The 12,432-nt window shown below is 42.4% G+C and overlaps 1 long non-coding RNA gene across 1 annotated transcript in view; it reads left to right on the top strand.

Moving 5' to 3' along the window:
• The window catches only part of LOC142069617 (uncharacterized), a 99,673-nt gene that overhangs the window by 62,455 nt on the left and 24,786 nt on the right, over window positions 1–12,432 (top strand). Inside the window, exons 3-4 of the long non-coding RNA XR_012665544.1 lie at window positions 2,768–2,957; window positions 10,732–10,877. This is a non-coding gene — a long non-coding RNA (uncharacterized LOC142069617). The remainder of the gene's footprint in view (window positions 1–2,767; window positions 2,958–10,731; window positions 10,878–12,432) is intronic.

Genomic DNA, 12,432 nt, shown 5'->3' with positions numbered 1-12,432 from the left:
TTTTTAAGGTTTTCCTAAAATAATAAAAAGTAGATGAAACTGCATTTGGAAAAAGATTATTGATCATACAAGGGTAAAATGAGGATAGCAGTTTTCTCAAACTTTCTATAGTAACAGTTTATACATATTTAATTCAGGTCTCATAAGCACTATGGCCTAAAAGCACAAAAAGGCAGTAGATACCTAAGTACCTAGTTTAGGTACCATCCTGGTTTTGGCACCACTGCAATGCATATAATTCCCCACCTAAGCCCGTAGGCACCTAACTTTTCAGGGTAGACGTTCCCTAAATGACTATGTAAATTTCTACAAGTGCCTACATTTCTGCCTGTGGGCCTGCACACTGTTGCCTCACTCCATGTGTGATTCCTATCTCTCACTTGAGTGAGACACAAAGCACCTGGGGATAGGAGTGCAGATGCCTATCTTGCCTATAGGACCTGCTCTGTCAGCAATACCAAGAGGATGAATGGAAGAAGAGGTGCCCCAGCCCCAGGGCAGAAAGCCAACCCCCTTACCTCCGATGCAATGTGCTCTACCACACATGCATTTGCCATACATGCTCCATCCCCACATGGATCAGCATATCCCTGGCCATACTGTCCTCAGGATCTTTCCATAGCATCACCACCCAGACCATTGGAATCATCCAGACTTCAAGGCTACTACAGTAGTCCTCAGCTATGTGGGAGAATACATCCAGTTCCCCTCTGACCAAGCCAACTAGAGGCAAAACATGGTAGATATCTACCACATTGCAATCTTCCCATGTGTGCTATGAACTGCAGACAGGATTTATGTTAATATCATAGAATATCAGGGACCTCAGAAGGTTATCTAGTCCAACCCCCTGCTCAAAGCAGGACCAATCTCCAAGTTTTGCCCCAGAACCCTAAATGGGCCCCTCAAGCATTGAACTCACAACCCTAGGTTTAGCAGGCCAATGCTCAAACCACTGAGCTATCCCTCCCCCCATGACTCCTATCACAATCATTTATGTTAATATCAGAAAACCCCAGCATGATGTGCACATCTATGGCCATAGGCATAGAACCTAGGCCACGAACATGATGGTCATCTGTAATGCAAAGATAGTCTTCACAGATGTTGTGGACAAGGACTCAGGCTCATGCCATGTATATATGTGGTCACAGTCTGCAGTGAATGAACTACAAGGTGACTTTCACAAATATAAGGTGAAACTATATATAAGGTGAACTATAAGGTGGGTAGAAAGTTGGCTAGATTGTCGGACTCAACGGGTAGTGATCAATGGCTCCATGTCTAGTTGGCAGCCGGTGTCAAGTGGAGTGCCCCAGGGGTCGGTCCTGGGGCCGGTTTTGTTCAATATCTTCATAAATGATCTGGAGGATGGTGTGGATTGCACTCTCAGCAAATTTGCGGATGATACTAAACTGGGAGGAGTGGTAGATATGCTGGAGAGCAGGGATAGGATACAGAGGGACCTAGACAAATTGGAGGATTGGGCCAAAAGAAATCTGATGAGGTTCAATAAGAATAAGTGCAGGGTCCTGCACTTAGGATGGAAGAACCCAATGCACAGCTACAGTCTAGGGACCGAATGGCTAGGCAGCAGTTCTGCGGAAAAGGACCTAGGGGTGACAGTGGACGAGAAGCTGGATATGAGTCAGCAGTGTTCCCTTGTTGCCAAGAAGGCGAATGGCATTTTGGGATGTATAAGTAGGGGCATAGCGAGCAGATTGAGGGACGTGATCGTCCCCCTCTATTCGACATTGGTGAGGCCTCATCTGGAGTACTGTGTCCAGTTTTGGGCCCCACACTACAAGAAGGATGTGGATAAATTGGAAAGAGTCCAGCGAAGGGCAACAAAAATGATTAGGGGTCTGGAACACATGACTTATGAGGAGAGGCTGAGGGAACTGGTCTGCGGAAGAGAAGAATGAGGGGGGATTTGATAGCTGCTTTCAGCTACCTGAGAGGTGGTTCTAGAGAGGATGGTTCTAGACTATTGTCAGTGGTGGAAGAGGACAGGACAAGGAGTAATGGTCTCAAGTTGCAGTGGGGGAGGTTTAGGTTGGATATTAGGAAAAACTTTTTCACTAGGAGGGTGGTGAAACACTGGAATGCGTTGCCTAGGGAGGTGGTGGAATCTCCTTCCTTAGAAGTTTTTAAGGTCAGGCTTGACAAAGCCCTGGCTGGGATGATTTAATTGGGGATGGGTCCTGCTTTTGAGCAGGGGGTTGGACTAGATGACCTCCTGAGGTCCCTTCCAACCCTGATATTCTATGATTCTATGATACTAGCTTAGGGACAGTTCCCGCATGGGTGGCTGCTAGGTAAACATCAGACAACTTCCTCTCCCTCGCTCATGTTCAGACACAACATTCCCCTACTTGCCAGTGATCAAGTCATACACAGTCCTGGTCACCACTGCCCACTTACCATAGGCAATCCTACCGGGGGACAGGTATCTTACCAGCCATATGCTAGTGCCCTGCACATGTTGCAGAGCATATCCCCTATGCCCATGGCTCCTCATCCTCATCATCAACATGACTAGTGCAACAGAGGAGCAGTATGCTGTGTCCGTAAAGCCACCTAGTCAGTGATTGAGAGAGCCTTCGGCATCCTAAAACTGTGATGAAGGTGTCTCCATGAATTCAGTGGTACACTTCAATACAGCCCCAACACTACCCCTAAGATATTCCTGTCCTGCTGCACATTGCATAACATTGTGATGCAGAGTGGAATACCTTTAACTGAAATGGAATACCTTTAACTACAGGCAGACAAGGGGGAAAAGGAAGACGATGACAACAATGACTACCATCAAGCATCTGAGGAGTCAGAGAAGTCAGAAGAGCCATGACCAATGGCTCCCCATGAGGACTGACACCAGCATAACCCGAGGGCATGTACACAGAGGCAACCATCCCTCTAGTATCTTCTGCAGGAGATGTTCTAGGCCACAGAAGGTACCCACTGACTTTAATGGTTATTAGTGAGAAAGGATGACAGGTTCCAAAATGTGTGTGCAACAAAATTTAACTGCAAAGTGGAGGAGAAGAGATTTATAGAAAAAAAAAAAGATGGAGGCCACAGGTGAGATTGCAGACACATTTTGGAGAACAGAAGGAAATGTGATTAAATTAGTTTTTGTTATAAAATGTGCTGTACGGGAGAATGGGATTGACTTTCGAGGGGAATCACACTGAGACTGAGAAGAACCCATCTCTGCCAGGACCATGGGAGTGGGTGGTAACAGAACATTAGGGCAGCCTGACAGGCCAGGGTCTGGTTTGGGTGACAGGTAGTGGTGGCAGCAACAGGAAGGTTCGGAGGGAGTCAATGGGGCATCTTTCTGCGGGGAGGTCAAGGGCAATGTGGCTTCTCTCTGTCAAGGAGGGGACATAGAGAGGAGGATATGAGATGGAGACTGGACATCAGACACACTGGGAGTGAGGGCAAAGATGCTAACAAATGGAACATATAAATATGCATATTATCTGAAGACTTCAGTATTTTTAATTACTAACTTTTCATTAAAGATAAATGGAATTGATGACATTACAAGGCATTTTCTTAGACCAACTATAAAATGGAGGGTATCAGTTATTAAAGATAAGGGAATATAGCAGAGTTAAAGTGGTATGTATTATGAGCTACAGAAAGTATACACAATGCTAGTTATAAATATTATATCAATGGGTTTTTGATCAGTTCATCCTATTTTTATCCATACTTCCTTAAATTTTTCAGCTGTTAAGCTAATGCAGGAATCAGGTCATTTATCTTGATTCTTTTATTCTTGGCATCCTCATTTAGCAGAGTGGTTATTTGGTTTTGCAACCATAAAACCAGATTATGAGCCCCTAATTCATATTGATGTGCAGTTACTCACCTAAATAGTCCCACTGAATTCATTGGAACTAGTTATGTGAGTAACCACAGATTAGTGAGAGTAAGAGTCTTGCAGTCAATCTGGCCCACAGTGATTAAATGCATTTGTTATTAGCTTCTGTGCTTGTTAAAGTCGTCTATGTATTGTTTATATCTTGGTGAAGGAGGATTAGCATTTAAAGGCCAAAATCCTGTTTCCAGCACACAGTGAGAGTAAGTGAGCTTTGGACTGGAGTGCCCCATCTATTGTACTATCAGGGATACAGTAGCCTCTGTAGATCCTGCAGGTTTTTTCTATAGCATGCTTAATGGCAGTTGGATCCAGTTGGTGACAGATCCACGTGTCCAATGTTACTCAAACCTGGGCCACCCTGTGTTACACCTCCAACCCCTGCATGTTGGAATAATTTGATTCTCCTTATTTTATGTGGCTGCATGTGGGTGGAAATGCCCAAATACCATTGCAATGGGTGCAGTAGGTGAACCTAGACAGAATGACTAATGTATTTAAAGCAACTGAAATTAATATAATTAGGAATCTTAATTTTGAAAACTATCTATAAGAAAACTATCCCCTGCAGGGAGGATCATGTGAGTCTTTTGGTAATACACATTGCCCTTGAGCCTCTTGAAGGAGAATCTCAATCTTCATTTTTTTTTTTTAAAGGAAATCTCTAGTACATTTCCTTGTGACGATAAACTTTTTAGACAGTCTAAAAAGACAGACAGAGTTTTAGAAAGTCTCTAGGGTGGAAAGGAGCAAGCAGCTGGCCTCCACTTCTTCAGCAGGAGGCTAAGGGGGGACCCTAAACATCACACAAACACACACTTTTCATGTAAAGCAAGTCAGGGAAATATAGAATGCACGTTAAGAATCTCATTGTGAACATACCCCTGAAATCTTCAAGCCAGCCTTACCCACACTGGTCTGACCTCCGACCATGGCACTCACAAATTGGTTACACTGAGGTGCAGCAGCTAAATATTGTTCCCATTGGGCCGCATTCTATTGTTAAAATGTGCAGCCTTCTGTGAGGCTGGAACTGAGCCAGGTGCTGCTGACTCAGAGAGCTGTTGTACCCTTTCTGCACTTACCAATGACTTGGCTACAGCCACTGCCCCAACTGTCTCTTTCACCATTGCCACCCTGGAGGATGTAGCATGGAGTCCTCCTAGAGGATCACCCCATGCTGGTAGTTCTAATACTGCATGAGGAGGAGGAGATCAAATGGAAACAAGATATTGCTGCACAGAGTGGAAGTCCTGCCCTGTTGTAGCTCACGTTTGCCCCTGCCTCCCTAGTTTTTGTTCAGTTTGAAGGGCTGGTACTTGGAAGGAACCTGGAGCCCTGCACCCTCCCAAATCCTTCATGCTCGCTTGGGGAAGTTGATAGCAGTCAGTAGAGCTCTGCCCACGTCAGGACCAATTCTCCAACCCACCATCAAAAAGGACATGTATTGCTGAGTGATACAGAAAACTTTAGAATAAAAACCCTTTTATTAGCACATCACCACTATCTTGTATTTCCTTCTGTCCTCATTAGATTCCTCCATTAGATATTTTTAGATGCATTAGCAGTACAATTCAGCTCTCATGTTTGCCTTGAACAAATAAATATTATGTTCTGAGAGAGTCACTAGAATTTCAAAATTGTTTACTGCATGTGCTCAATTTTGGCTTTGCATTTAATCACATATTTTTATAAGACATGAGTCATTAATTTACAAAGAATTGTACTGTTGATATACAATATAACAACACATCCTAATGATGTCTTTTAAGTAATTTCTGGGTTTACCTCAAAAGCCATATTTACTGTAATTAAGCTCTTTACTATATGAATGGTTATGATAATTGGAAAAATAACAGTAATTACATCAATTGTCTTCAAGTGGAATGGAGAAGCTTGTGGAATTCTATCTAGGCTGCACTAGGCTGTTGGATCTTCTCGGTTTGTTCACTGTGCTTAAGAGTTATTGGAAGTGGATGGAGGAGAGGTGTTTTTTCTCTTTGTATTTTAAGTTACTGCTCTGTTGTTGATAACTGTGATGCTGGCAAACCAGGTGCTAGCTCTTGCCAAGGCTTCAGACCTCAGTCGAGCATTGACAAATTCATTGCTGGAAACTAGTCCAGTTCCCCTGTGTGTTAGTATGGTTAAGATGGGTATTGAACTTATAACAATGTGTTTAGCCTTTATGAAATGCTTATAAGTTGCCACATGCATTAATCTCACTTACAATATCTTTGTCACATGCTAAAAGGTAATATTTGGGGTTTTTTTACTTTATGACTGTTAAAATGTTTGTCTGAAACTCTGAACCCAGGCAGGAGGGATCATCTTCTAATAATCAAAAAAGCCTCTCAAGACTAAATGGGCTATTGTGGGACATCATAATACAAAGACTTTGCGAATTGCACTCCACACCCATGAACAGGTGTGGTCAAAAGGGCTCGTTCCATAAGCTTAAATTCTGGAATAAGGATATAAAGATAGGGACAAAACAATTTTTCACCTCTCTTTCTTTGGCTGTTTGGACTCTCACAGGGCCAGAGCTATGAAACAGAAGCAGAGATCCGCAGGGTCAACCTGGCTTAGCCCCAAAAGACATTCAGTACTGATAGATTGCTATACCTCTGTCACCTTTTGGAACCACAGCCTATGACTAATCTATGTATATATGTTTTCCTGCTTTAGCCTATAAATAACTCTCATTTCTTTTACATAGTTAATACATTTTTAGTTAGTTTACTATAGGATTGGATACAAGCATGGTCTTTGGTGTGAGATTTGAGGTAAAAACTGACTTGGGGTAAGTGACTGGGCTCTTGGGATTGGAAGAAACCGGAGTCTTTTGTGATCTTTGGTGTATAGCAACCAACTTTTGCTAAGTCCAGCTTGCCTGGGTGGCAAGATAGACTGAAATAGCATCTGTGGTCCCATAGTAAGACTGTTATAGAGCTTCAGGACTTCACACTTGTTACTGGGTTGGTGAAATCTAATTATGGAACATACAACCAGTTTTGGGTGTCTGCCCTGAGGCTGGCACTCACAGTCACAAACCATTTCAGACAGCATGAGAAAAATCTGCAAGCAGAATAAAGGAGAAGACAATGCGTAGGGCAGAGACATGTCTGAATCAAAACCTGAAATCCAAACATCCATGAACTTTAGAGTATTCAGAATCCAGATGTGGATCCAGATTGTGTGTGAATCCATCTCTAATGCGTATGGATTTACTTAAGGTTCAAGAAAACACAATAGAGTGACTAAAATCATTCAGAGTTTAACTCCTGTGATGTGTACTTGGAAAGAAAGATCTCCTTGCTGCAAGCTGTGGGAGAACAAAATACTATGGTAATATTACTGAAGACAATAAATGTCTGAAACATAATTTGGATGTCACTTAGCATATACCTCAGATTATAAATGTGAACACTACAGGTGCCTTATACTCTGCTGTCTGTGAGGGCCTTGTAATTCTGAAGAACGAATCACAAGAGGTCATAGGTTGCTACAAAAAAGAACCCAGATGATTACATGAAACTTATTCGACCTCTGTGGTTCTACATACTTGGATTAGAAATCTTACTTCCTACTTCTACAAAAAGAACAGGAGTATATGTGGCACCTTAGAGACTAACAAATTTATTAGAGTATAAGCTTTCATGAGCTACAGTCCATTTCATCGGGTGCATAGAATGGAACATGTATTAAGAATATAGATATATATCTATATCTATATATATACCTATATATATTATATACACACATATATACACACACACATACAGAGAAGGTGGAAGTTGCCACACAAACCGTAAGAGGATAATTAATTAAGATGAGCTACTATCAGCAGGAGAAAAAAAACTTTTGTAGTGATAATCAAGATGGCCTATTTAGACAGTTGACAAGAAGATGTGAGGATACTTAACATAGGGAAATAGTTTCAATATGTGTAATGACCCAGCCAATCCTCACACCTTCTGATAATAGCTCATCTCAATTAGTTAGCCTCTTACAGTTTGTATGGCAACTTCCACCTTCGCTGTATATGTGTGTGTGTATATATGTATATATGTACTGTAAGAGGCTAACTAATTGAGATGAGCTATTATCAGAAGGAGAAAAAAACTTTTGTAGTGATAATCAAGATGGCCCATTTAGACAGTTGGCATCTTCTTGTCAACTGTCTAAATGGGCCATCTTGATTATCACTACAAAAGTTTTTTTCTCCTGCTGGTAATAGCTCATCTTAATTAAATATCCTCTTACGGTTTGTGTGGCAACTTCCACCTTCTCTGTATGTGTGTGTGTGTGTGTGTGTATGTATATATATATATATTCTTACTACATGTTCCATTCTATGCATCCGATGAAGTGGACTGTAGCCCACGAAAGCTTATGCTCTAAAAAATTTGTTACTCTCTAAGGTGCCACAAGTACTCCTGTTCTTTTTGCGGATACAGACTAACACGGCAGCTACTCTAAACCTTCTTAGTTCTAGCTGAGCTGAAAGTACAACAAATACATCCTTTATTGTAATATCATAGTGCCCCTGCTTTTAGTCTCAGCTAGGCCATGGAACTGCTAAGGTGCTTTGTTTTCTTTTAAATGAAAGAAGTTAACCGCACTGTTTTAAATTTGCAAAAAAATGTTCAGCTTGACATTGTTTTGGCTGTGGAGAACATTTGGGGTTTCTTCCTGAAAGACTTATCGTGATTTGCAGTATTGTCAACCCCAACTGTTTAAAAAGCATGAGTCAGGCCCTAGCAAATCATAAGACTAGCTTAAAAATTATGTGGTTAGAGACTCTTTCACTGCCCAGATAAACTTGCTATGCACTGGAGAATTTCAGGGGAAATGGTGTTGCGGGGAAGGAAATCTTACTGATGAGTGACATATGGCACGTCTAAACTGCAGCGGCAAACTCATGGCTGGCCCAGGCCAGCTGACTCAGGCTTCTGGGGCTCAGGATAGGGGCTGTTTAATTGTGGTTTAGACATTCAGGCTCAGACTCTGGGACCTTCCCACTTTACAGGGTCCTAGAGCCCAGGCTTCAGACTGAGCCCAAACTTCTACAGTGTGATTAAACTGCCCAAACCCCATGAGACTGAGTCAGCCGGCACAGTACAGCAGTGTAGACATACACATTGCACCTTCCATGGCTTCTCATGGTGGCCATAACCCACTACCAAAGTAAGTGGCTTCTGTGATTTGTATGTGATTTGACTGATGGATCCATTTACTCACAGATACACTTGTCAAATGCCAAAATTGTGTCTATATAGGCAGCTCATGTGGAGCTGTAGAGCTGTGGTCTGCAGTGGACAGGTGTCAAGGCTAATTCCCCACTCTGGCACTTTGAATGCAGAAGGTGGGGGCCCACAAGGACTCTAAAAATTAATACTGGCCACTGTAGGCTTGTATTAAACTCCCAAGGTTACAGCTTTTCTCTGACCTTGGATTGGTAGATGCTGCCACAACCCAAGTGCAGAACCCCTTTGAGAGACCAGGAAGGCGCACTTGGGAATTCCTTCCTGTGGGGTACCCGCAAGTCCTCTCCACTCCCACCCCCCCTGCTCTGGGAAGAACTGAGAAAGAAAAGAAAAAGGAAATCAGCTGTTGCCACCAGCTAACTAAACAACATGTGCACAAACCTCTTAAGATACAAAAATCCAATTCTGTTCTTAAAAAAGGTAAATTTCATTAAAAAAAAAAGAAAATACATCTGGGAACTCAGTCTATTGCTAGATTTTAAAAGAGCAACTACAAGGATTAAGCACCAAGAATAGCTTACTTGAGGTCCAGCTTAAAGATTACAAGCAAAACAAAAGCACCTGGAGTTAGCGCAGAGGAATCCACAAGCCATAATGAAATAAAAGGGATAAACCTAATTGCGTCCTCCTTAACTTTTCCTGATCCACTTACATATCTGGAGTTTTAAATGAGTAGTTTCTAGATATGATATGGATGATTTTTTCATACCTGTCCTAAGCTTCTTACAGCATAACTGCTGGCCTGTCTGCCTCTCCCCAGTAGAACAACAGACAGACAGACAAAAGGGGAGTCTTTTCTCAATTTAAAAAAGTTCTAGCCTTCCCATTGGCTCTTTTGGCCAGGTGCCCACTCACTTCTTTTTACCTATGCATAGCAGTGAGCCTTTTTAACCCTTTACAGGTAGAGCAATTAGAGAACAGCTACTAAGAGGGATTTTATAGCTACTGGCTGGCTGGGTGTTCATAAAAGGGAGCTACCCCATCCCCCTTTCAACTATCACAACAGGGGTTGAAGACCTCCTCACCTTACCTTCTGTGCTACAGAATTGTGCTGATTCTACTGCCCAGGGAACTAGGGGTAAAAAGGAGAAGGCATAACTTACACCTTAAGAAAGCTGAAGAACTTAAGCGTCAAAACTCAATCCTACACTGAATCACTACAGCAGCATGTTTAAAGCTATTAAACCCATGGAAAACAGCATCTTATACAGGGAGTAAAAAAAATGTTTTCCCACCTTGTTCCTAATTAATGTTAAAAGGTTTAAAAATATTTTTGTTGACCAATTGATGACCATTTTGTATCCAAGACAGAACTTCAATAATGTGCATGTAAAAGCCACAATCTTAAAAATTATATTTACCCACAAATGAATAAAGAGCTAGATCCACAAAGGGATTTAGGCTTCTAACGGCCACTTTAGGAATCTAAATTGATAATTTAGAGTCTCAAAAGGTGACAGTGTTGGCGTAATATACTTTGATTTCTGTAAATAGCACACAACATTTTGATTAAAAAACTAGAATGCAGCCAGTTATTGGGAAGTGGTTAATAAACTCTCTCTCTTTCTCCAGCTGGAAAGAGAGAATGGGTGAGATCTACGGAGCTACTTAGGCACCTACGCCCCAATTTTAGGCACCACTTCAACCCACAAAACTCCTGCTCAGCTGCTGCCTAACCTTCAAGTAGCCTGAACTTGCTTGGTGCCTAAGTTTGTGCAGTAAGTATTCCCTAGATGCCTATGTTTTGGACTCTGAATATGCACACTGCTGCCTCACTTTAGGGTCCTGGGCACTTTTCATGTACCTAAGTTCCAGAGTGATCCACAAACCAGATGAAAGACAGGTGCTCAGCTGCCTTAGCCTTTACCTGCGCTACAGGGTAGGAGTGTGATTCCAAGCTCCCATAAACATACTCTTGTTAGCTGTCATCTTAGCTAGCAAGCTAAAAATAGTCATGCAGCTGCAGTAGTATGGGCAGCAGCAGAGGAGGCAGCTAGATGCTGCAAGTACAAACCCACCTGAATCCCATGTGTATATTTAATTGGGGAAGCAAGTCTGTACCACCACTCGCTACTACCCAGAAAACCCCCTTCTGTCACTGTAGCAAGTGTCTCTACTACAACTGCTTAGCTACAGTATCACTGCTGTGCTACTGTAGTGCTTGTACAAAGACAGACCCTGAGCATCAAGATGCCTCACCCCTTTTTTTTTTTTTTTGGTGTGGATCTGGGACCCTAGCTACTCTTTCTTCCCTAAGCAGAGGGGGAAAAGCGAAAACCAATGAAACCAGAGTAAGGCTTTCTGATTATTGGGAGATTAGTCTCTCTCTCTTTTTACTTGTTACAGATGGAGTACGCCGTGTTGTAGCCATGTCCGTCCCAGTATATTAGAAGCAAGGTGGGTGAGGTACTATCTTTTACTGGACCAACTTCTGTTGGTGACAGAGAGACAAGCTTTCTGTGTAAACTCAAAAGCTTGTCTCTCTCACCAACAGAAGTAGGTCCAATAAAAGATAGTACCTCACCCGCCTTGTCTCTCACAGATGAGCTACATCATTTCAGGAATTGGCACATAATTGAACTTCACACACTGTTGTGGTTTGAATCTATGTCCAGGTGACACCATATTATATTTTATCTACTTGACCTGACAACACTTTCTGTTACAAAGAAAGCTGGATGAGATGTACATGATGTGTGCCCTTTAAGTGACATGCTTTTGTACTATTAATTAATACTCTGAGGTTGTTTGTGTTTAGCCATCAGCTTCATCTGGGGCAAGCAACAAGGTATGTCACAACAGCACAGATAAGGAGCTGGTATAGTTATATATAAATGTTTTGTAGTTTGGAATTGAATGGCAAGCCCATTCTGACTTTAGGGGTGGGAACAATGCACATAATGGCAGAGCATGTGTGGAAACAGAGGTATTAGGCCTTTCTGAAGAAAAATCTTAGCAAGGAAGGGTGAAAGGGGGGATCCACAGAAGCCTCTGTTAAATTAAACTCACTGGTCCCAATTCATCATTGCCTGAGTGTCCCTTTGCAGCTATCCTTGTCAGAGATTCTGGGCAGACATCCTCTTCAGAGATTCTGTACCCTTGCAAAGCCTACCACAGCCATTGGAGCAAACATGCAACTTGAGGGCTATCTAGCCTGTGTTGGGGACTGCACTGGTCCCTGGATGCTCCTGCCAAGTGGAGGTTCAAGCTATCTCACCTCTGTCCCTGCAATGGTGAATCTGCCCTGCTGAGTTTTGCTGCATGTTCTTTTCC

This window comes from Caretta caretta, chromosome 1, assembly GCF_965140235.1.
Source record: "Caretta caretta isolate rCarCar2 chromosome 1, rCarCar1.hap1, whole genome shotgun sequence".
Classification (NCBI taxonomy): Eukaryota; Metazoa; Chordata; order Testudines; family Cheloniidae; genus Caretta; species Caretta caretta.
The sequence above is the reverse complement of the archived record's forward strand: the minus strand, read 5'-3'. Positions and strand labels throughout refer to the sequence as shown.